A 21,923-nucleotide genomic window follows, 5' to 3' on the forward strand; every position below is an offset into this window, starting at 1 on the left:
TACGTATCCTTGTCATCCCACGAGGTTTGGTAGTGACTTGATCCGAAGTTTCATGATCAATATCATAAGCTTCCACTTCAATTGGTGTAGGTGCCACAGGAACAACTTCCTGTGCTCTGCCACACACTAGTTGAAGAGACGGTTCAATAACCTCATCAAGTTTCCACCATCCTCCCACTCAATTCTTTCAAGAAAAACTTTTCCTCGAGAAAGGACCCGATTCAAGAAACAATCCATATTGCTTTCGGATCTGAATTAGGAGGTATACCCAACTGTTTTGGGTTTCCTATGAAGATGCATTTTATCCGCTTTGGGTTCGAGCTTATCAACCTGAATCTTTTTCATATAAGCGTCGCAGCCCCAAACTTTTAAGAAACGACAACTTAGGTTTCTCTAAACCATAATTCATATGGTGTCATCTCAACGGAATTACGTGGTGCCCTATTTAAAGTGAATGTGGTTGTCTCTAATGCCTAACCCATGGACAATAGTGGTAATTCGATAAGAGACATCATGGTACGCACCATATCCAATAGGGTGCAACTATGATGTTCGGACACACCATCACACTATGGTGTTCCAGGCGGTATTAATTGCGAAACAATTTCCACAATGTCTTAATTGTGTGCCAAAACTCGTAACTCAGATATTCATCTCTATGATCATATCATAGACATTTTATCCTCTTGTCACAATGATCTTCTACTTCACTCTGAAATTACTTGAACCATTCAATAATTCAGACTTGTGTTTCATCAAGTAAATATTCTCAACATCTACTCGAATCATCTGTGAAGTAAGAACATAACGATGTTCACTGCATGCCTCAGCACTCATTGGACTGCACACATCAAAATGTGTTACTTCCAACAAGTTGCTATCTTGTTCCATCTTACTGAAAACGAGGCTTTTCAGTCATCTTGCCCATGTGGTATGATTTGCATATCTCAAGTGATTCAAAATCAAGTGAGTCCAAACGATCCATCTGCATGGAGTTTCTTCATGCGTATACACCAATAGACATGGTTCGCATGTCTCAAACTTTTCTAAAACGAGTGAGTCCAAAGATCCATCAACATGGAGCTTCTTCATGCGTTTTATACCATTATGACTTACATGGCAGTGCCACAAGTAAGTGGTACTATCATTACTATCTTATATCTTTTGGCATGAACATGTGTATCACTACGATCGAGATTCAATAAACCATTCATTTTAGGTGTAAGACCATTGAAGGTATTATTCAAATAAACAGAGTAACCATTATTCTCCTTAAATGAATAACCGTATTGCGATAGACATAATCCAATCATGTCTATGCTCAACGCAAACACCAATCTCGATGGTAGAGGGAGCGTGTGATGCTTGATCATATCAACGTTGGAAACACTTCCAACACATATCGTCATCTCATGTTTAGCTAGTCTCCGTTTATTCCGTAGCTTTTATTTCGAGTTACCAACACTTAGCAACCGAACCGGTATCTAATACCCTGGTGCTACTAGGAGTACTAGTAAAGTACACATCAACACAATGTATATCCAATATACCTTTATCGACCTTGCCAGCCTTCTTATCTACCAAGTATCTAGGGTAATTCTGCTCCAGTGGCTGTTCCCTTTATTACAGAAGCACTTAGTCTCGAGTTTGGGTTCAACCTTGGGTTTCTTCACTAGAGCAGCAGCTGAATTGCCGTTTCATGAAGTATCCCTTTGTTCCCTTGCCCTTCTTGAAACTAGTGGTTTCACCAACCATCAACAATTGATGCTCCTTCTTGATTTCTACTTTCGCGGTGTCAAACATCACGAATATTTCAAGGATCATCATATCTATCCCTGATATGTTATAGTTCATCACGAAGCTCTAGTAGCTTGGTGGCAATGTCTTTGGAGAAACATCACTATCTCATCTGGAAGATCAACTCCCACTCGATTCAAGTGATTGTTGTGCTCAGACAATCTGAGCACAAGCTCAACGATTGAGCTTTTCTCCCTTAGTTTGCAGGCTAAGAAAATCGTCGGAGGTCTTATACCTCTTGACATGGGCACGAGCCTGAAATCCTAATTTCAGCCCTTGAAACATCTCATATGTTCCGCGATGTTTCGAAAACGTCTTTAGTGCCTCAACTCTAAACCGTTTAACTGAACTATCACGTAGTTATCAAAACGTGTATGTCCGATGTTCGCAACATCCACAAACGACGTTTGGGGTTCAGCACCCTGAGCGGTGCATTAAGGACTTAAGCTTTCTACTGTCCGCATAATTGCTACTTTCAACTTTCAACTATATTTTCTGTAGGAACATATCTAAAACAGTAGAACTAAAGCGCGAGCTACGACATAATTTGCAAAAGGTCTTTTGACTATGTTCAGGATAATTAAGTTCATCTTATGAACTCCCACTCAGATAGACATCCCCTCTGGTCATCTAAGTGATTACATGATCCGAGTCAACTAGGCCGTGTCCGATCATCACGTGAGACGGACTAGTCATCATCGGTGAACATCTTCATGTTGATCGTATCTACTATACGACTCATGCTCGACCTTTCGGTATCCGTGTTCCGAGGCCATGTCTGCACATGCTAGGCTCGTCAAGTTAACCCTAAGTGTTTTCGCTGTGTAAAACTGTCTTACACCCGTTGTATGTGAACGTAAGAATCCATCACACCCGATCATCACGTGGTGCTTAGAAGCGACGAACTATAGCAACGGTGCACAGTTAGGGGAGAACACTTCTTGAAATTTTGTAAGGGATCATCTTATTTACTACCGTCGTCCTAAGTAAACAAGATGCATAAACATGATAAACATCACATGCAATCAAATAGTGACATGATATGGCCAATATCATTTTTGCTCCTTTTGATCTTCATCTTCGGGGCTCCATGATCATCATCGTCACCGGCATGACACCATGATCTCCATCATCATGATCTCCATCATCGTGTCTTCATGAAGTTGTCACGCCAACGACTACTTCTACTTCTATGGCTAACGCGTTTAGCAATAAAGTAAAGTAATTTACATGGCGTTGTTAAATGACACGCAGGTCATACAATAAATAAAGACAACTCCTATGGCTCCTGCCGGTTGTCATACTCATCGACATGCAAGTCGTGATTCCTATTACGAGAACATGATCAATCTCATACATCACATATCATTCATCACATTCTTCTAGCCATATCACATCACATAGCATACCCTGCAAAAACAAGTTAGACGTCCTCTAATTGTTGTTTGCATGTTTTACGTGGCTGCTATGGGTTCTAGCAAGAACGTTTCTTACCTACGCAAAACCACAACGTGATATGCCAATTGCTATTTACCCTTCATAAGGACCCTTTTCATCGAATCCGTTCCGACTAAAGTGGGAGAGACTGGCACCCGCTAGCCACCTTATGCACCAAGTGCATGTCAATCGGTGGAACCTGTCTCACGTAAGAGTACGTGTAAGGTCGGTCCGGGCCGCTTCATCCCACAATACCGTCGAAACAAGATTGGACTAGTAACGGTAAGCATATTGAACAACATCAACGCCCACAACTACTTTGTGTTCTACTCGTGCAAAGAATCTACGCAATAGACCTAGCTCATGATGCCACTGTTGGGGAACGTAGCAGAAATTCAAAACTTTCCTACGCGTCACCAAGATCTATCTAAGGAGAGACCAGCAACGAGTGGAAGGAGAGTGCATCTACATACCCTTGTAGATCGCTAAGCGGAAGTGTTCAAGTGAACGGGGTTGGTGAAGTCGTACTCGTCGTGATTCAAATCACCGATGATCAAGTGCCGAACGCACGGCACCTCCGCGTTCAACACACGTACAGCCCGGTGACGTCTCCCACGCCTTGATCCAGCAAGGAGAGAGGGAGAGGTTGAGGAAGACTCCATCCAACAGCAGCACAACGGCATGGTGGTGATGGAGGAGCGTGGCAATCCAGCAGGGCTTCGCCAAGCACCACGGGAGAGGAGGACGACTTGGGAGAGGGGGAGGGCTGCGCCAGAACTTCGTCTTGAGCTCCCATGCGTCTCCCCACTATATATAGGGGTGGAGGGGCTGGTTTCTTGCCCTCCAAGTCCATTGGGGCGTTGGCCAAGGTGGGAGGAAAGAAATCCCATCATTTCCTTCCCCACCGATTGTTATCCCCCCTTTTTAGGGATCTTGATCTTATCCCTTCGGGATATGATCTTATTCCTTCTAAGGGGGGATCTTGGTGCGCCTTGACCAGGGGTGTGGGGCCTTTCCCCCACTACCCACGTTCATGTGGGTCCCCCCATGCAGGTGGGCCCCACTCCGGAACCTTCTAGAACCTTCCCGGTACAATACCGAAAAATCCCGAACATTTTCTGGTGGCCAAAATAGGACTTCCCATATATAAATCTTTACCTCCGGACCATTCCGGAACTCCTCGTGACGTCCGGGATCTCATCCGGGACTCCGAACAACATTCGGTAACCACATACAAACTTCCTTTATAACCCTAGCGTCATCGAACCTTAAGTGTGTAGACCCTACGGGTTCGGGAGACATGCAGACATGACCGAGACGTTCTCCGGTCAATAACCAACAGCGGGATCTAGATACCCATGATGGCTCCCACATGTTCCACGATGATCTCATCGGATGAACCACGATGTCAAGGACTTAATCAATCCCGTATTCAATTCCCTTTGTCTATCGGTATGTTACTTGCCCGAGACTCGATCGTCGGTATCCAATACCTTGTTCAATCTCGTTACCGGCAAGTCACTTTACTCGTTCCGTAACACATCATCCTGTGATCAACTCCTTGGTTACATTGCGCATATGATGATGTCCTACCGAGTGGGCCCAGAGATACCTCTCCATTTACACGGAGTGACAAATCCCAGTCTCGATCCGCATAAAACAATAGATACTTTCGGAGATACCTGTAGTGCACCTTTATAGTCACCCAGTTACGTTGTGACGTTTGATACACCCAAAGCACTCCTACGGTATCCAGGAGTTACACGCTCTCATGGTCAAAGGAAGAGATACTTGACATTGGCAAAGCTCTAGCAAACGAACTACGCGATCTTTGTGCTATGCTCAGGATTGGGTCTTGTCCATCACATCATTCTCCTAATGATGTGATCCCGTTATCAACGACATCCAATGTCCATAGCCAGGAAACCATGACTATCTGTTGATCACAACGAGCTAGTCAACTAGAGGCTCACTAGGGACATATTGTGGTCTATGTATTCACACGTGTATTACGATTTCCGGATAATATAGTTATAGCATGAATAAAAGACAATTATCATGAACAAGGAAATATAATAATAACACTTCTATTATTGCATCTAGGGCATATTTCCAGCAAGAATCGCCTGTGAGGTGCAGCGTTGCGTAGAACTGAAGAATGAGTTCTTCATTCCAATCACAGATGTCAGTGTAGAAATTCAGCAGCCCAACATCATAGAGAACACTGAGGACTGGCGTGAAGCACGGCAAGGACTCCATGTCTACATGAGGAATGTGCATATGATCGAAGACCTTGTCTTTGTTGAATAGCACTGAGGAATAGAAGTTGGCTTGACTAGCAGTCCAGAAACGCCTCTTCCTTATGCGAGCAGAGTCATAGGGGTTGTAATATGTGAAGACTACATGCTCACCAAAGAAGTCTTCAGCCTTGAACTTTTGCTTCCTTGAGAACGGATCCTTTAGCTTTGGCAGAGGAGTGTCAGTGAGTTGCATCACTACCTCAGGAATCGCGATCTCAGGTTCTTCAGGCTGAGGAATTTCTGGTTCCTCCTCAGGTGCAGTCACATTTTCAGCAGCAGTTTCTTCATCACTAGTGGCTGGAATTTCTTCATGCACAGATGCAGTGGGATGAGTTTCTTCAGAGCCCATCGGAACAGTTGGTGCAGGGGAGTGAGGAATTTGCTGCAGTGGGGTGAAGAGTGGAGAATTGGGATGCTGACTTTCCCAGAATTCATCATTCATCAAAGGAGTTGTGCTTCCAATGTCCACGTCTTCATCTTCCAATTCTTCAACACCAGCCTCTTCAGCAGTGAACTGAGGCATTAGTGATGAGACCACTAGGGTTGAAGGGATTCCATCCACTTCAAAATCTTCATCAATCTGCTCTGAGGAAGCAGCAGATTGAGTTTCTTCTTTAGATCCTCTTGGGATCTCATAATCTTCACCAAAAGGAACAAGGTCCTTTGATGGCATGGTTGAAATTGGAACAACATCAGTGGGATTTTCAAACGAGCTGGTCATAGGCTTCATCTTCTTTGGAGCTGAAGATTCTGAAGCATTTGATGCTTTCCTTTTCTTCACTGCAGCCCGCTCTGCAGCCTTGGTCTTCTTCACATCTGATGCAGATGGAAGGATAGGAGTTGGTGTAGGCGCAGGTGGAGCTGAGGAATCTGGTTGAATTTCCTCAGGCACAACTAATGCAGTTGCCCTGACTTCTTCAGTTTCTTCAGGCGCACCACTAGTGGATGCCCTGGCAATTTCTTCAGCGGCTGGGATGGAGTCATCAGCCCTGGAACTAGCATTTTCTTCAGCAGCCTGAAAGTCATAAGCGGTGCTGGCATGTTATTCAGTGGGCTGTACCGAAGGTTCAGCTTGAGGAACTCCTTGTTGCGATGGGGCTGCAACATTTGTGAATTTCTCACTCAGTTTCACAAACCTGACTTTTGCTCCTTTCCAGTCAGCATAGTATGCATCAAATTCATCGCTGAGGGTTTTGATGTCAGCCTGCATCTTGATGAGTTCTTCAGGTTTCATCGTGACAACATTTTTCCTCAGCAGTTTCTCTTTTCTGTACTGTGATTTCTTGATCTGCCTAGCCTTATCATACTTCCATTTCTCTTCTTGAATGAAATGAGTCAGCATGTGACTTTGGCCAGGCGTCAGCTTGAAGTCTGGCATAGGCGTATTGGGATCTTTGTGCCATAGATCAATGAAATCCAGGATCAACCTTGGATCAATAAGCATCGGCACATTGCTTCCTTTGGCACTAGCGGCCTTAGCTTGCCTATCTCTGATGATTTCAGCAAGTTCTTCTTCATCAGCTTCATCATCATCAGACGGTACACTGAAGACTACCTCCTTCTTCTTAGGACTTGGGAGAGTACCTCGTCCAGCAGTAGCCTTTTTCTTCAGCAGAGAGAGTCTAGCTGAGGAACTTGGTGCAGCTGAGGAACTTGCTGAGACACCAGAGGCAATAGAGATGCCTGCAGTCCTTTGACACGTGGCAAGATGCGCAGGTGCTGAGGACTTTGTCGGAACAGCTGAGGACTTTGGAGGAAGTGCTGAGGATTTCGGAGGAGCAGGGGCAGCTTGAGGAATTTGCCTTGAAGATTTTGAACTTTCTGGCTGTGAGGGCGCAGCTGAGGGTGAAGCACTTGGCTTTCGAGCGGACTTCTTTGCCATTGATTTCCTCGGCTTGACAGAGGCCTCAGTGGCAGCAGCAGCAGAATCTTCATTGAATTTCCTCACTGCTTCTCTGGCTTGCTTGGCCAACTTGGCTTGTCGCTTTGCCCATTCTTCAGGAAAGTCCTCACCGCGTTTGACGCTAGTGGGATCAGTCACTTGGCCAGGTGCCAATGGGGCTCTTGGGCATGGAGGGTTGAGAGCGAATTTCTTCATATATTTTGGAGTAACATATCTGTACTCCCTCCATTCTCTTGCCCATCTCCGTTCTATCATCTGAATGTGCACCTTGCGCTGATTTTTATCTTCTTTGCCAAACTTGGCTTTATCAGGCGTGCAGTAATCTTTATAAATGTCCTCAGCGATTTCAAAAGCAGTCATGACCTCAGGCTTCTTTCCTCCTTTCTGTGGCCTTTTACCGTCAGCCATTTTCTTCAGTTGAGGAATTTGAACAATCGATTTCTCTGAAGAAGTGTGCAACTTTTCTTTAAGGAACACTGCAAATGAGTTAAGTTGATGAGAACCTAGTGATTCAGCAGCGGACATGTGTACCTGTGAATAGAGTATATAGTTGCGAGGAATTTGGAGAGGTCATATGCGTTCTCAGAGGGTTTTTCAAAAAGAACAAGTTTGAGGAATTTGACCAGATGCGTCTTGAAGAATTTCACTAAGCGCGCTATATCTTAGGTTCCAGAGTTGTATAGATCAAAGATCCACACAATTGAGGAATCTTGAAGAAAATGATGCTTAGGGAAATGAATCAAGAACAGATTACATGTGAGGTGTTTTGTGTGTGAGGATTTGAGAAATAAAACACCTTTGAAGATTTTGTAGAAATCTTTTGAATCACAGAGGGCAGTAAAAGTAACTTTTAATTACCCTGAATGAAGAACACGACGAACAGAGAGGTGAAACAGTGAAGTTCGTCGGTGTAGATGTTCCACACCCTAACTTGGCGGACGAAGTCGTCTACGATGGCGGCGGAGGTGAAGATTTCCGCGGTCGGCGCGAGTACGACGACGACGAGGTCGAGGCAGTGAAGCTCTTCCTCACCGGCGACGATGGAGTAGCGGCGGCGCTAGGGTTCGGGAAGCTCGAGCCGGAGAGAGAGATCGAGCGGAGTAAAAGAAGTGAGGAAGGGATGAGGGGGTATTTATAGTAGCAGTGAAAAACTGTTCGCCCGAAGATTTGGGACGAACGTGCCCCTGACCCTTCTCCTTCGCACGACATGTGTCACCCATGTATTGTGTAGTGGAGATCATGTAAGATCGTGGGTGAATAAACAAATGCATCGTGGGATGCGGAATGGTTTGAGCGGCAAAACCGCAAATTTGGATAAGATTAGTTTTAACATTCCGTTCGCAATTTCTTCAGCTGACAAGGACACAGTGAAGATTTTGAACGAGTTTTAAATAGAACGCACATGAAGAATTTGTGAACAGATTGGATTGAGTATAGCATAGAGGGGGAAGGGTCCGATCACATTCACTTAGCAGAAAAACCAACTTGAAGAAATAGCTATAAGTGAATGCTGTAGAGGACATAAACTCATATATATATAGCCAATGAAGAAAAACGATGGCACATGTGAAGATTTTGCAAGTTGAAGAATTTGAACAACTGAGCAATTTCAAAACTGAGGAAAAACTCAAATTGAAGATTTTCAACTTTTGTGGTGGCGTGACCCACCGTATAAGAATGATGATTTCAAACAGCGCGTACAATTGTCGTAGGGTTCTGAGAATCAAATTCTTCATTAATTTCTTCACATTTAGAGTTTTATTATTCATCGATTGAAGAAAAACGTTTCTTCATGTGTTGCACATCTAAGTCATCAATTTTGCAGAAGTGTTAGGATGAGTGCCTTTTTCAAAGTACATTCGAAGACTCTAAGATATTTAGCTCACACTGCAACTTGCTAAATCTCTTCTCATCCAAGGGCTTAGTGAAGATATCAGCTAGCTGTTCTTCATTCTTCACATGCTCAATAGAAATATCGCCCTTCAACACATGATCGCGAAGAAAATGATGACGAATCTGAATGTGCTTTGTCTTCGAGTGCTGAACTGGGTTGTGAGAAATCTTGATGGCACTCTCATTTTCACAGAGGAGAGGCACATTATTCACGTTGACGCCATAGTCCTTGAGTGTTTGCTTCATCCATAGTAGTTGAGCACAGTAAGAACCAACAACAATGTACTCAGCTTCAACAGTAGACAGTGATACGCAGTTCTGTTTCTTCGAGGACCAACAGACCAAGGATCGTCCGAGGAAATGACATGTACCAGATGTTGACTTGCGGTCCACACGGTCACCAGCATAGTCAGAGTCAGAATATCCAATGATATCAAAATCCGAGCACTTGGGATACCATAATCCTAGTGTTGGTGTGTGAGCTAGATATCGAAGAATATGCTTCACAGCCTTATGGTGTGATTCCTTCGGTGCAACTTGAAATCGGGCACACATGCAAACACTAAGCATTATATCTAGCCTAGATGCACATAATTACAATAAAGAGCCAATCATGGAGCATTATACCTTATGATCGAAGTCAATACCATTTTCATCAGTGCATAGATGACCATTTGTGGGCATAGGAATTTTGATGCCTTTGCAATCTTGCATGCCGAATTTCTTCAGGACATCCTTGAGGTATTTCTCCTGAGATATGAATATGCCATTGCGTTGTTGACGAATTTGAAGACGTAAGAAGAATTTCAACTCTCCCATCATAGACATTTGACATTCTTAACTCATCATGTAGGCAAATTCATCACTATAACGTTGGTCAGTACAGCCAAAGATAATATCATCAACATATATTTGGCACACAAACAGTTCACCATCATAAGATTTAGTAAAAAGTGTGGGATCGAGTGAACCGGCTATGAAGCCTTTCTTCATGAAGAATTCCTTCAAAGTGTCATACCACGCCCGTGGGGCCTGCTTGAGGCCATAGAGGGCCTTGTTATGTCTGAAGACTTTGTCAGGATGTTTTGGATCTTCAAAACCTCGGGGGGTTGAGCAACATATACTTGTTCCTCAAGCTTACCATTGAGGAATGCACTTTTCACATCCATTTGATATAATATGATATCATGATGGTTAGCATAAGCAAGCAATATGCGAATAGCCTCAAGTCTAGCAACAGGTGTAAAAGTTTCATCGAAATCAACTCCTTCAACCTGTGTGTAGCCTTGAGCTAATAGTCGTGCCTTATTCCTCACCACAACACCATTTTCATCTTGCTTGTTGCGGTAGATCCACTTTGTGCCAATGATGTTATGCTTGCGAGGATCGGGACGATTGACCAGTTCCCAGACGTTGTTGAGCTTGAACTGATGTAATTCTTCTTGCATGGCCTGAATCCATTCAGGCTCCAGAAATGCTTCATCTACCTTAGTGGGCTCTGTGATAGAGACAAAAGCAAAGTGCCCACAAAAGTTAGATAGATGTGAAGCTTTTGAGCGTGTGAGAGGACCTGGTGCTCTAATGTCATCGACGATCTTCTCCACTTGCACTTCTTTTGCAACGCGAGGATGAGCTGGTTGTCGTTGAGGAATTTGATTAGCATTTTCTTCAGCATCAATTTCCTCAGCATTTTCTTCAGGTGCATCAGCTCGACGTTCTTCACGTTTTGGAATGAATTCTTCAGCAGATTCTTCAGTAGGAATGACATCTTCAATAGCCTTGTGCTTGATAGAATCCTCGGGTGCTGGTTCATCTAACACAGAAGGTAGGTTCTCTCTTTGTGAGCCATTAGTTTCATCGAACCGCACATCTATAGTTTCAACAATCTTGTGAAGAACATTGTTGAAGACTCTGTAGGTGTGCGAGTCCTTTCCGTAACCAAGCATAAAACCTTCACGTGCTTTCGGTGCAAATTTAGAGTTGTGATGAGGATCTCTGATCCAGCATTTAGCACCGAAGACTTTGAAATAACTCACATTGGGTTTCTTGTCAGTGAGGAGTTCATAGGCAGTCTTCTTGAAGAATTTGTGAAGATATACTCTGTTGATGATGTGGCATGCAGTATCAATTGCATCAACCTAGAAACGACGAGGGGTTTTGTACTCATCGAGCATAGTGCGAGCCATCTCAGCAAGAGTCCTGTTCTTGCGCTCCACGACGCCATTCTGTTGAGGAGTATAAGGAGCAGATAACTCATGAGTAATACCAAGTTCATCAAGATATTCATTGAGACCCGAATTCTTGAACTCAGTGCCATTCTCACTCCTAATGTGGTTGATCTTCACACCAAAGTTGGTTAAAGCCCTCGAGGAAAATCGTTTGAAGACTTCCTGCACTTCATGTTTGTAAGAGACAAGGTGTACCCATGTGTAACGAGAGTAATCATCAACAATAACAAAGCCATATTGAGATGCTTCATTTGAAACAGAGGAATAATGATTAGGACCGAAGAGATCCATGTGAAGCAATTCGAATGGTCGAGTAGTGGTCATGATGGTCTTTGCTGGATGCTTGGCCTTTGGTCATCTTTCTAGCTTCACAGGCACCGCATAAGTGATCCTAGAAGAATTTGACATTCTCAATGCCAATGACATGCTTCTTCTTTGTAAGCGTGTGCAAATTCCTCATGCCTGCATGACCAAGTCGTCGATGCCATCACCATCCTTCTGAAGCTTTTGCAAGTAGGCACATGGCTGGTTGTGAATCTGCAGAGAAATCAACAATATACAAGTCTCCTCTCCTAAAGCCTTCGAAGACTTTGGAATTGTCAGCTTCCATAATCACAACACAACGATACTTGCCAAAGACAACAACCATATCAAGAACACAAAGCATTGAGACAGACATAAGGCTGTATCCTAAGGACTCAACAAGCATGACTTTGTCCATGTGTCGATCCTTTGTGATAGCAACTTTACCTAGACCCAATACCTGACTTTTGCTTTTATCAGCGAAGATGATATGCTTCAGATGTGATGATGATAAGGGAGCATCCATCAATAGGTTCTTGTCACCAGTCATGTGATTTGTACATCCACTATCAAGTACCCACTCAGTGGCTTTGGGTTGATCATCCTGCAGATGAATTAGTGCAACTTACGAACCTCATATACTTCAGCAGTGAAGAATATGATATCACAATTCATCAGATCAATCTCATCAAGTAGTAAGACAAATAAAGCAGTGGGAGGACGTGTGAAATGAAAGTTCATTTCATCATGGTTAGCCTGCGTCCTTTCAGGCAGTTTGTCAGGTCCCCAGCAAATTCTTCAGACGTTACAGTACGTCTGGAGACCTGACCCTGCAGAAGAGATTAGTTCTTTTTCTTCACCACCCACATCTGAAGGGGTGGCAAAGAGTTCATCATTCTGCGAGCTCCGTATTAGAATGGTGGCATAGAGGCCAAACCATTTCGTTTCACATAAGAGTGGTTAGGGTAAGCATATGAATAAGCAGAGAAATTCTTCGAGGACTTATGAACATAATAATTTGAAGAATAATGCTCATATTTATAGCCCTTGGCTCTTCCCTGCGAAACAGAGTTGTTAGCACGATGATGTTCATATGAGGACTTTGATCCATGTGAGGAATTTGATCCCCTTGAGGAATATGGTCCGTATGAGGACTTGGATCCATATGAAGAATTTGGTTTATATGAAGAATTTGATCTGGGGTTCCTATTCTTCACAGGTGGTGTCATGAGGACATTCACCTGAAGACTTTCAAGGCGCCTTTTGGGAACCCAGATTTTCTTCATAGGGGAACCGTTCCCGTAGTTAGTGCCAACATATCTAGCAAATACTTCACCATTCTGATTTTTGAACAGTTTATAGTTGAAGTCAAATGACTCATCAGAAGCATGAGAAGATTCACATGTATAGCCAGATAAATTAGATGGATCAACTGGAGGTCCCTTTGCAGCAACCCATGAGGTTTTGGGGTACTGCTCAGGCTTCCAATATGTACCATCAGCATTGAGTTTCCTCTTAAAGGCAATACCCTCTTTCCTAGGGTTCCTGTTGAGGATCTGCTTTTTAAGCACATCACAAAGGGTCTGATGCCCTTTGAGGCTTTTGTACATGCCTGTCATGTACAATTCCTTCAGCCCTGCATCGTCAGTGATACTAGCAATGTCCTCAGATGAGGAATTAGTGATAGCAGAGGCATATGAGGAATTTGTAACATTAGAAGCATTTGAACATTCAGGTGAGGAATTAGCAGATTCTCGTTCAATGCATTTCAAACATGGGGGAATAAATTCTTCCTGAGCAATGCTGATTTGTTGAGAAAGTAATGAATCGCGCTCCTTCTGAAGATCTTCATAACTCACTCTTAGCTTCTCATGTTCAGATAGGAGAGAGTTATGTTGATCTTGAAGGGAGTCATACTTAGAATGAAGTCTCTGAAGACTTTCAGCTAAAGCTTTTGACTGATCCATTTCTTCACCCAACATATCATCGCTCTTACTAAGCATGTTGTGAGCCTTTTCCTAGGCCTTTTGTTGTTTAGGGGCAATGCAAACAAGCTTGGTATAACTAGGTCCAAAATCATCATCAGATTCATCATCACTAGACTCGGATGAGGAACATTCGGTTACCTTGGCACCGTTTGCCATGAGGCATGGTGCAGAAGATGATGATTCTAGTTCGAAAGTCATCGTTTTGAGAGATTCCTTGAAATCTTCAAACCAGGGATCATGATAAGTACGATGACCCACATAGACATCAGAGATTCGGTCCCAGATAAGCTTCGCATTGCAAAGATGCATGACGCGCCTGAATTCATCTCTGGACAGGCAGGAACAGATGATATCCTTTGCCATGATGTCAAGTCAAGTGTACTTGCGAATATCATCAGCGTCCGCCATCTTGCATAGATCGGTAAGACCAATCTCAGTGACGGTCCATAGTTCGCTGTTCATCGCCATGAGGCGCTTCTTCATCATGGCCTTCCACTTGGGATACTCATGACCGTCAAAGATGGGGCATGCCACTTTCTTCATACCTGTGGTCGACATAACTAAAAACTCCAGGCGGTTAAACCAAAATCACACAGAACAAGGGAGTACCTTGCTCTGATACCAATTGAAAGTACGTTATATCGACTAGAGGGGGGGTGAATAGGCGATTTTTATGAAATTCTTCACTGAGGAATTTGCTTGTGAGGAAATTCCTTAGTAAAGAACTACTAGCAGGGGAATAAGTACTCAGATGAAAGCATAACAGAATACAAGCATAGTCATCATGATGAAATGAGGACAAACACAGAGTACAGAAAGCGTAAACACAGGATAACACTAGATGTAGACAAACAGACTGAAGAAATTGAACTGAGGAAATTGAGAAAGTCTTCAGTCAAAGTCTTCAAACACAGATATGATAAACAAGCAGCACAATACTGAGGAAATGAAAGAGTTGAGGAAATGGAACTAGTAAGCTTGGTGAAGACAATGATTTGGTAGACCAGTTCCAACTGATGTCTTAGTTGTACATCTGGTTGGAGCGGCTGAGTATTTAAACTCGAGGACACACAGTCCCGGACACCCAGTCCTGAGCACGCAGCTCGGGATACGCAGTCCTCACCGTATTCTCCTTGAACTAAGGACACACAGTCCTCGTCCAATCACTCGTGGTAAGTCTTCAGGTGACTTCCGAACCTTGACAAACTCGGTCACTCGGCGATCCACAATTCCTCTTGGATGCTCTAGACCATGACGCCTAACCGTCTGGAAGAAGCACAGTCTTCAAAGGTAACAAGCGTCGGATCCGCGCAGGATCAATCTCTTCAGTGATGCTCAATCACTTTGGGTTTGTAGGTGTTTGGGTTTGGGTTTGGATTTCCTCACTTGATGATTTTCGCTCAAAGTCCTCGGAGGATGCGTTGCTCTCAAATGACAAGTGTCAGTTTCTCTTAGAGCAACCAACCAGCTAGTGGTTGTAGGGGGCGGCTATTTATAGCCTAGGGGGCAGCCCGACATGATAAGACATAAATGCCCTTCAATGATATGACTGTTGGATGGATAAGTTATTTTGGGACAGCTGGCGCGTAGCACAGCAACGGTCGGAAATTTGATGTACAAATTCTTCAGGGCTATCATTTTCCTCACTGTGTAGGCAATCCGCACTGACGAATTCCTAACTCCTCAGTCAGAGCAAAGTCCTCAGTGACCAGAAGAACCGCGTCTCTGTCACTGAAGAAATTGACTGAACTGTATGAGATTTCCAATGGCTTCACTCGAAGGGATTGGTAGGTGTAGGATTTGAGTTGAGCATCAAATGGAAATTTTTCCTTAGTATTTCCTTGACCCCCTTTAACAGTACGGTGTTTCCTATGACTCAAGAAATAGAAAATGAAACTACGAAAACAAAAGTCTTCACGCTTCATGTTCCTCGAATGATAACCATGTCTTCAAGGTCACACCAATTTCTTCACTTTCAAAGTCTTCAGAAAGTCTTCGGTGTATCAAAGTCTTCAGTCGAAGAACTTCATTTTTAGGGGTCGACTTTCTCTGTAAATATCAAACTCCTCATAGACTTACAGACCTGTGTACACTCATAAACACATTAGATACTTAACCTATAAGTCTTCAATACACCAAAATCACTAAGGGGCACTAGATGCACTTACAGAAATATTAGAACATTTATATAAGTATATATTTGAATGTTATAACATTAATTTTTGATATTTAAATATTGTAACAGCAAATAGTGTATGTTGATACACTTATGATTTCTTATGATTTGAAGCAGACATAATGTGGTTATTGAATGTAATGATTCTTCTGTTTTATCATAATACTTTGCGAACTTATATGATTTTATCCTAAACAAATAGATTGCTATACATGGGATTGAGTAGGGTATTACAATGTAAATTTGTACTACCGAGTTGGTAAGAAAAACATTTCCCTTTTATCATTTTAACTCCCAACGTCAGTAGGAGTGAGATGGTTGAAAAACTACTGCAAAATTCACTGCAAGTTCAATTGACTATGAAGCGGGGGCATAACATCAGGTTAGTTAATGTGGCGCATGACCACATCTCTTTATTATTTTCCGATCCGATTATGGGTAATGAGGTCAAAGGAAAAATGACAAATATTTGCGGCAAAGGAAAAGTTATGTGAAAAAGGAAAGTCCATGTGAAGTATTAAACTTTGATGACACTACCTGATATATGGTTGAGTAATGTTAAGACTAACAAAAATAACCGAGAATGAAACAACTAATATATTAAATGTCATATCTCTTTTCAAATTGGATGAAAAATTTAGAAGCCCATTACTATTCGAATATACACAGAAACGTTTACCTGAATGCCAAAAATATTTGTTGCGAATCAGGCAGCTGTTTTTTAATAGTTAGAAAGGACAATAAGGTGCATATGCAAAATTAGGACTACATCTTCATTACAAAAACGGTGGCGCTATTCTGAAGATAATCTCAACATATGAAACTTGTTACTTCAACCGAATGTGGTAAATCTGCATTATAAGTTACTTGTTTTGCTAAGCGTACATCTCAGATTATCAGAAGAAGTGCACGAAAGAAATATAAACTGCAAGTTATATGAATCCGAAGGCTATGTATGTTCCTTTTCATAGCTTCCATGATGAACATCGTTGGACAATAAGTAGGCTCCTCTATCTAGATAACGGGATTCTGCTCCAGGGCACGGAAGAAAAGTTAGAAGTGTATAATTCCAAATCAATACCCACAACTCTACGGTGCATAGGCATGAATCAAAATATTGTGTCTATAAATAGTAGGAAAATGTAGCTAATTCATTTGAGTAAATATGGCTTGCAAATATCATGCATTCAGCTGAAACTGTCCATGTATAAATGGCGATCAGCAAGGATCACGTACCAAGAAAAGCACACGGAGAGAGTGCAGCGAAGAAATCTGCGGTCCAGGTCGCGCGAGCTGGCGTGCTCAGGATTGACCGGATAAGGTTGTTAGCTAGGAGTAGGCTAGTTAGTTAGTGCGTGCATGCATCAGCTGGATAGGGACATGCATGTAGGGTTAGTTAGTGGGTGCTACGTGCGTGGGTTCATGGCCGGTGTGGCTGGCCGTCGAGTGCGTGCGTGCGTGTGTACTAGCCTGGGTATAAAAGCCTCTGATTGTTGTAACCGCATGAGCGGAGCCAACTAGTTGGAACAAAGAAAAACCAGGGCGTTTGAGCCCCGGGGCGTTGGTCGCCAGAAAAAAAAGTGCTTCTTCTACCTTCGTTCAGAGCTAGTCTTTTTTTAGAAAAGGAGGATGATCCCTGGCCTTTGCATCTGGGAGATGCATGCGGCCATTTTATTAATTATTCTGGAGGACCTTACAAAGTAGAACAGTAATATGCCTGAATTCGTCATCTTGGCAACATCTGCCGCTACTCCTATCCAAATGATGAAGGGGTGCAAGATGGGCCACATACCCAGAACTCTCATCTAACCCTAACATCTAAAGCCGGAGGCCTCGACCGAGCCATCTGCCAGGTCCGGGGCTCAAACCGGTCCGACACACTCACATGTGTCGTCGCCGCCGTCTTCCGCTGGTCCATCTTCAGAGCAGATTGAGGTGACAACCTTGGCAGGTCCTCCGTCATCGACACCACCACGACGCCAAACGATGACCTCCACCTACGCGAGCCTTGGCAGGTCCTCCGCCATTGACGCCACCACGACGCCAGCCGACGAGCTCCACCTACGCGAGTCCATCTCCAAGCAACGGACGTAAATCTATGCTAGTATAGGGCCGCACCACCGCCGTCGTCCACCACCCACAAGCGCCACCCAACCCTAAGGTTCTCAAAGCAGCGCCTTCAAGAAGGGAACGGCACCGTGAGCGCCGCTGCCGCCCAACAAAGTTAGGGCTTTCGCCAAGGAGACCTAGGGGAAGGTTAAGTGAGGAGATCTGTTCACACCGACGCCTTCAAGGAGGGGAACGGCGCCCTCAGGCGTCGCCGTCGGCGCGGCCGGTCATGGCCGGTCAGAGACTTCGCCTGAACAGATCTCTGCCACTAGCAGCGCCTCCTATACAGAAACGCCGACCAAGAGGAAGCGCGACCCGACTAGGCTGGTCCGCGCGCCGAACAGGGGGGAGGGGGCGCTAGATCGCGCGCACCGGCCGCCGCATAAGCCGCCGCCGACCGCCAATGACCACCGGATCCCGTCGCCCACGCGGCCGGGACACCAGGTCCACAGCCTGCACGGCTGCTAGCCGGCCGTGCCCTGTCAATGGAGCCGCCGCTCTATATCCGGGGTTCCCCACGCAGAAGTAGGGCAACCGAGGCCCCGCCGCCACCATCCTTGACGCCCCGGGCTTGCCTGGCGGCTGCCACAGGCGGCGGCGTGGAGGTGGGACGAGGTGGGGAGAGGGCCGCGGCGGCGTGGCTAGGGTTCCCCCACCGCCGCCGGGGGAGGCGACACGGGGGTCGCGAGAGGAGGGGGCGCGAGAGAAGGTCGCAGGGGTACTCAGGCATCCATCTCAAGACTAATTATCCTTGAGATCAGGCATCCATCTGCTGCCCTCCCGTCGTTCGTAGCCGGATGAGCTGCGGCGAAGAATACTCGGAGAAGAGCGGCGCCACATTTACGTGGACGATGTAAGGCACCTTACCGTCGGGGTTCCGAGTTGCTTGGCAGCGTAGTAGTATGGAGGCTTGTATCGGTAGTGGAAGTAGACTGTGGGAGAAAAGAGCGGGAATTGGGTGGAGAGCGACAGGGGATGGAAGACGAGAATGTGTGATTTCGGCGCGGAAATAGTGCGGGTTGCTACAAAAGCGCGGGCTCGATTCCTTTTGGGTGGGTCGAGGGGGAGGGGGCAGAGAGCCACGTTTCCCGTGTCCGGATTCGTGCAAAAAAAACAACCATGTTTTGTTCCGGTTCGCGGGAGAGAATACATCCGGACAGCTCGGCGAACCGATACAGGCCCGCGTTGGATGGCTTCTGCGGTCTGAATAATGCAATCCACACGGATGCGGGCGGTTTGAAGGTCCACGCTGGAGATGCCCTTATCCCCTTCTGTTGATTTCGACAATTCTCACAACCAGTAGATCCTCTGCCAACTCCAATGCTTCTTTCTTTGAATCCAACAGTACGATTTATCCAGCGAATTGTTTGAAGAACGGGGGATATACAGTCACATGAATAGTAGGCAAAAAAGAAGCCCCGCACCCATCACGTTCATTGCATGAAAAAAAACTTATAGCATCACGTCGTCCTTGGAAGGAAGACGACTGTACAAGTTGAGTAGCAGGTTGGTCCTGCCCCGGAACGACGGCGGCCGGAGGAAGTATAGCACCATCACCATGAAGACGGCCGTCAACCTGGGGTCGTGCCAGCGCTCTCCCTGTGTAGCCGCTCTGGGGTCGAGCAAGAGGAGCACTGAGTGCACCGCGCTCTCCGTGCGTAGCCAGGTAGCCAGTCATCATCTGCACCATGCCGGCGATGCCCCTATGTCAATCATATCTCTGCCTCATGATGTCATCCGGTTTCGACGTTGGGAACGTGTCAAACTCCTGATCTAGCTTGTCGGGGTACATCTGACCCCAGTACCACCACAGCACCGCATCTATGTTCACGAACGTGTTGAGCTCCTCGTCCGGGTGCGCGAGCTCCACGTGCGACAACACCGTGTCTATGTGCGGCGGGTGCCGTAGCCGCCAACAATAGTTCCACGCCGCAATCATGATCAATCATAGGAACACGATGGGCAGGATCAACTCCGGGTTGCGCACCAGCTTCAGGAACACCGCGTGCCCCAAAATCGTCGTCATTGGGTTCTTCCACTTGCAGATACCGTCGAACCATTTGGCCACGGTGACAACACTCGAGAAGAGCGTGGTGATCCGGCAGATGTATGCCTTGCTTCCACGAAGGCTAAACATGTGGGAATCGTCCTCCAGCATGTACTCCACCGCCTCCTTATGTAGTGGCGGGTCGGACTTGTCCAGCATCTGCATCGCCAGGATGGGTGTGGTGTATCTTCCGCAGCAGAGGACTAGGCTGTAGCCTAGTGGCAAGGGTCGCAGTGGCGAATCCTGTGCCCACGGTTCAACTCTCGTCAAGAGCGAATTTGTGGCGCCTCACCCGGATGAGCTTCTTCTATTAAAATATGTTTTGAGTGCAAGTGCCCATGTATCTTTTTTTAGCGGTTTGGCATACATGGCCAGCATTTTGGCCCACGAAATTGCAGGTGAACCGGACGGCAAGGTGGAGCTACCCCATCTTTTTCAGCCCCGACGGTTTGAGCGTGTACACGCGGTCTCTCTCTAATGTCGCGAGCCGGACGCGCACCTTGCCGATCCTCTGGTCCTCGGCTGGTCTGACTGCATGACCGCGGTGGATGTGGTTACTGTCCAAGACGGCGACCGTGATGACGGTGCTGAGGTCGAATACATCACAGGTGTACGGCTCGTTCCACTGTGGTGCAGCGGTGCCCAGCAGCGTGCGCGTGCGCACCCACTTGGCAACGCAGTAGGGGTTCTTGCTGCCGACCAGGCCGTGCGCGCTGAGGATGCCCACCTCCACTCCTCCAGCACGCCTATGGCACTCTTTTGGAGGTTTTTCGCTGCCAGCTGCAGGTCGCTGCTGTAGTGCATCCGCGCGTCTAGCACGTTGGTACACCATCTCCAGGCTCATCTTCAGGTGTATCCTGCTGGTGAACGTCTTGGACGACTCCCGGTTCTTGCTCCCGATCGTGACGTCCACCGTCATCCCGAGGAAGCGCGACAAATTGAACCATTTCGACGGCACTGACTTGGCCATGTCGTTGGGCGGCAGGTACAGCTACGCTACGGGGACGATGATGCGTCCGATGGGCTCATTGATATGATGAAATACGCATATAATAAATATGAGGGACACCTAAATACAATTATACATTTTACAAATTGTTGTTAGTTAATTTTTTTTGAGATAATGCCTCTTACAAATCATTGGCTAAGACTTTATTGTTTTTATATAGTGGAAAAGGAAGAAAGTTGAGTGTCTTTGTATATTCATTGTTCCACTTAGATGAGCAAAAAATATATGTATGGCCTTGTATCGATATTAGTTTTCTTAAATATCCTGGCATACATCTCTAAAGGAGATGCAGGTTTCTAGAGTGCATGGTTGTCTACTTTAGGTGTAAGGGCATCTCCAAAGCGGATCCTAAAACTTCCACTATATGTCCGGACCAGAGTATTCGAACCACTTTTGCCATCTGACGGAAACCTGCATATGTCCGCTTAGCAGTTTGGACGTACGGATTCCGATATCCAAGAGACAAACAGGGGGGCTTTGCCGGGGTCCAAACACACACTTGACTAAACACATTCATGGTCCATCTCTTCTCTCTCACCTTCCAACCACACATGCTTGGTCCCCCACTCCTCCCTCTCCTCACAGTAGGACACTAAACCTCAAATATCCCACCATATGCATGGTCTCCACCTACTTATTCTCCTCCCAATCGGATACTCTGTTATTATCATTGAATGGCTCCATCCCGCATGTTGTCCGTCGACAATGTCCGGACATAAAAACGGATATATAC

The 21,923-nt window shown here is 45.4% G+C and overlaps 1 pseudogene; it reads right to left on the reverse strand.

Moving 5' to 3' along the window:
• Positions 1-19,586: 19,586 nt before the first annotated feature.
• On the reverse strand, positions 19,587-20,985 carry LOC119358494 (annotated as a pseudogene).
• Between the last annotated feature and the right edge of the window lie 938 nt (positions 20,986-21,923).

This window comes from Triticum dicoccoides, chromosome 2A, assembly GCF_002162155.2.
Source record: "Triticum dicoccoides isolate Atlit2015 ecotype Zavitan chromosome 2A, WEW_v2.0, whole genome shotgun sequence".
NCBI classification, from domain to species: Eukaryota; Viridiplantae; Streptophyta; class Magnoliopsida; order Poales; family Poaceae; genus Triticum; species Triticum dicoccoides.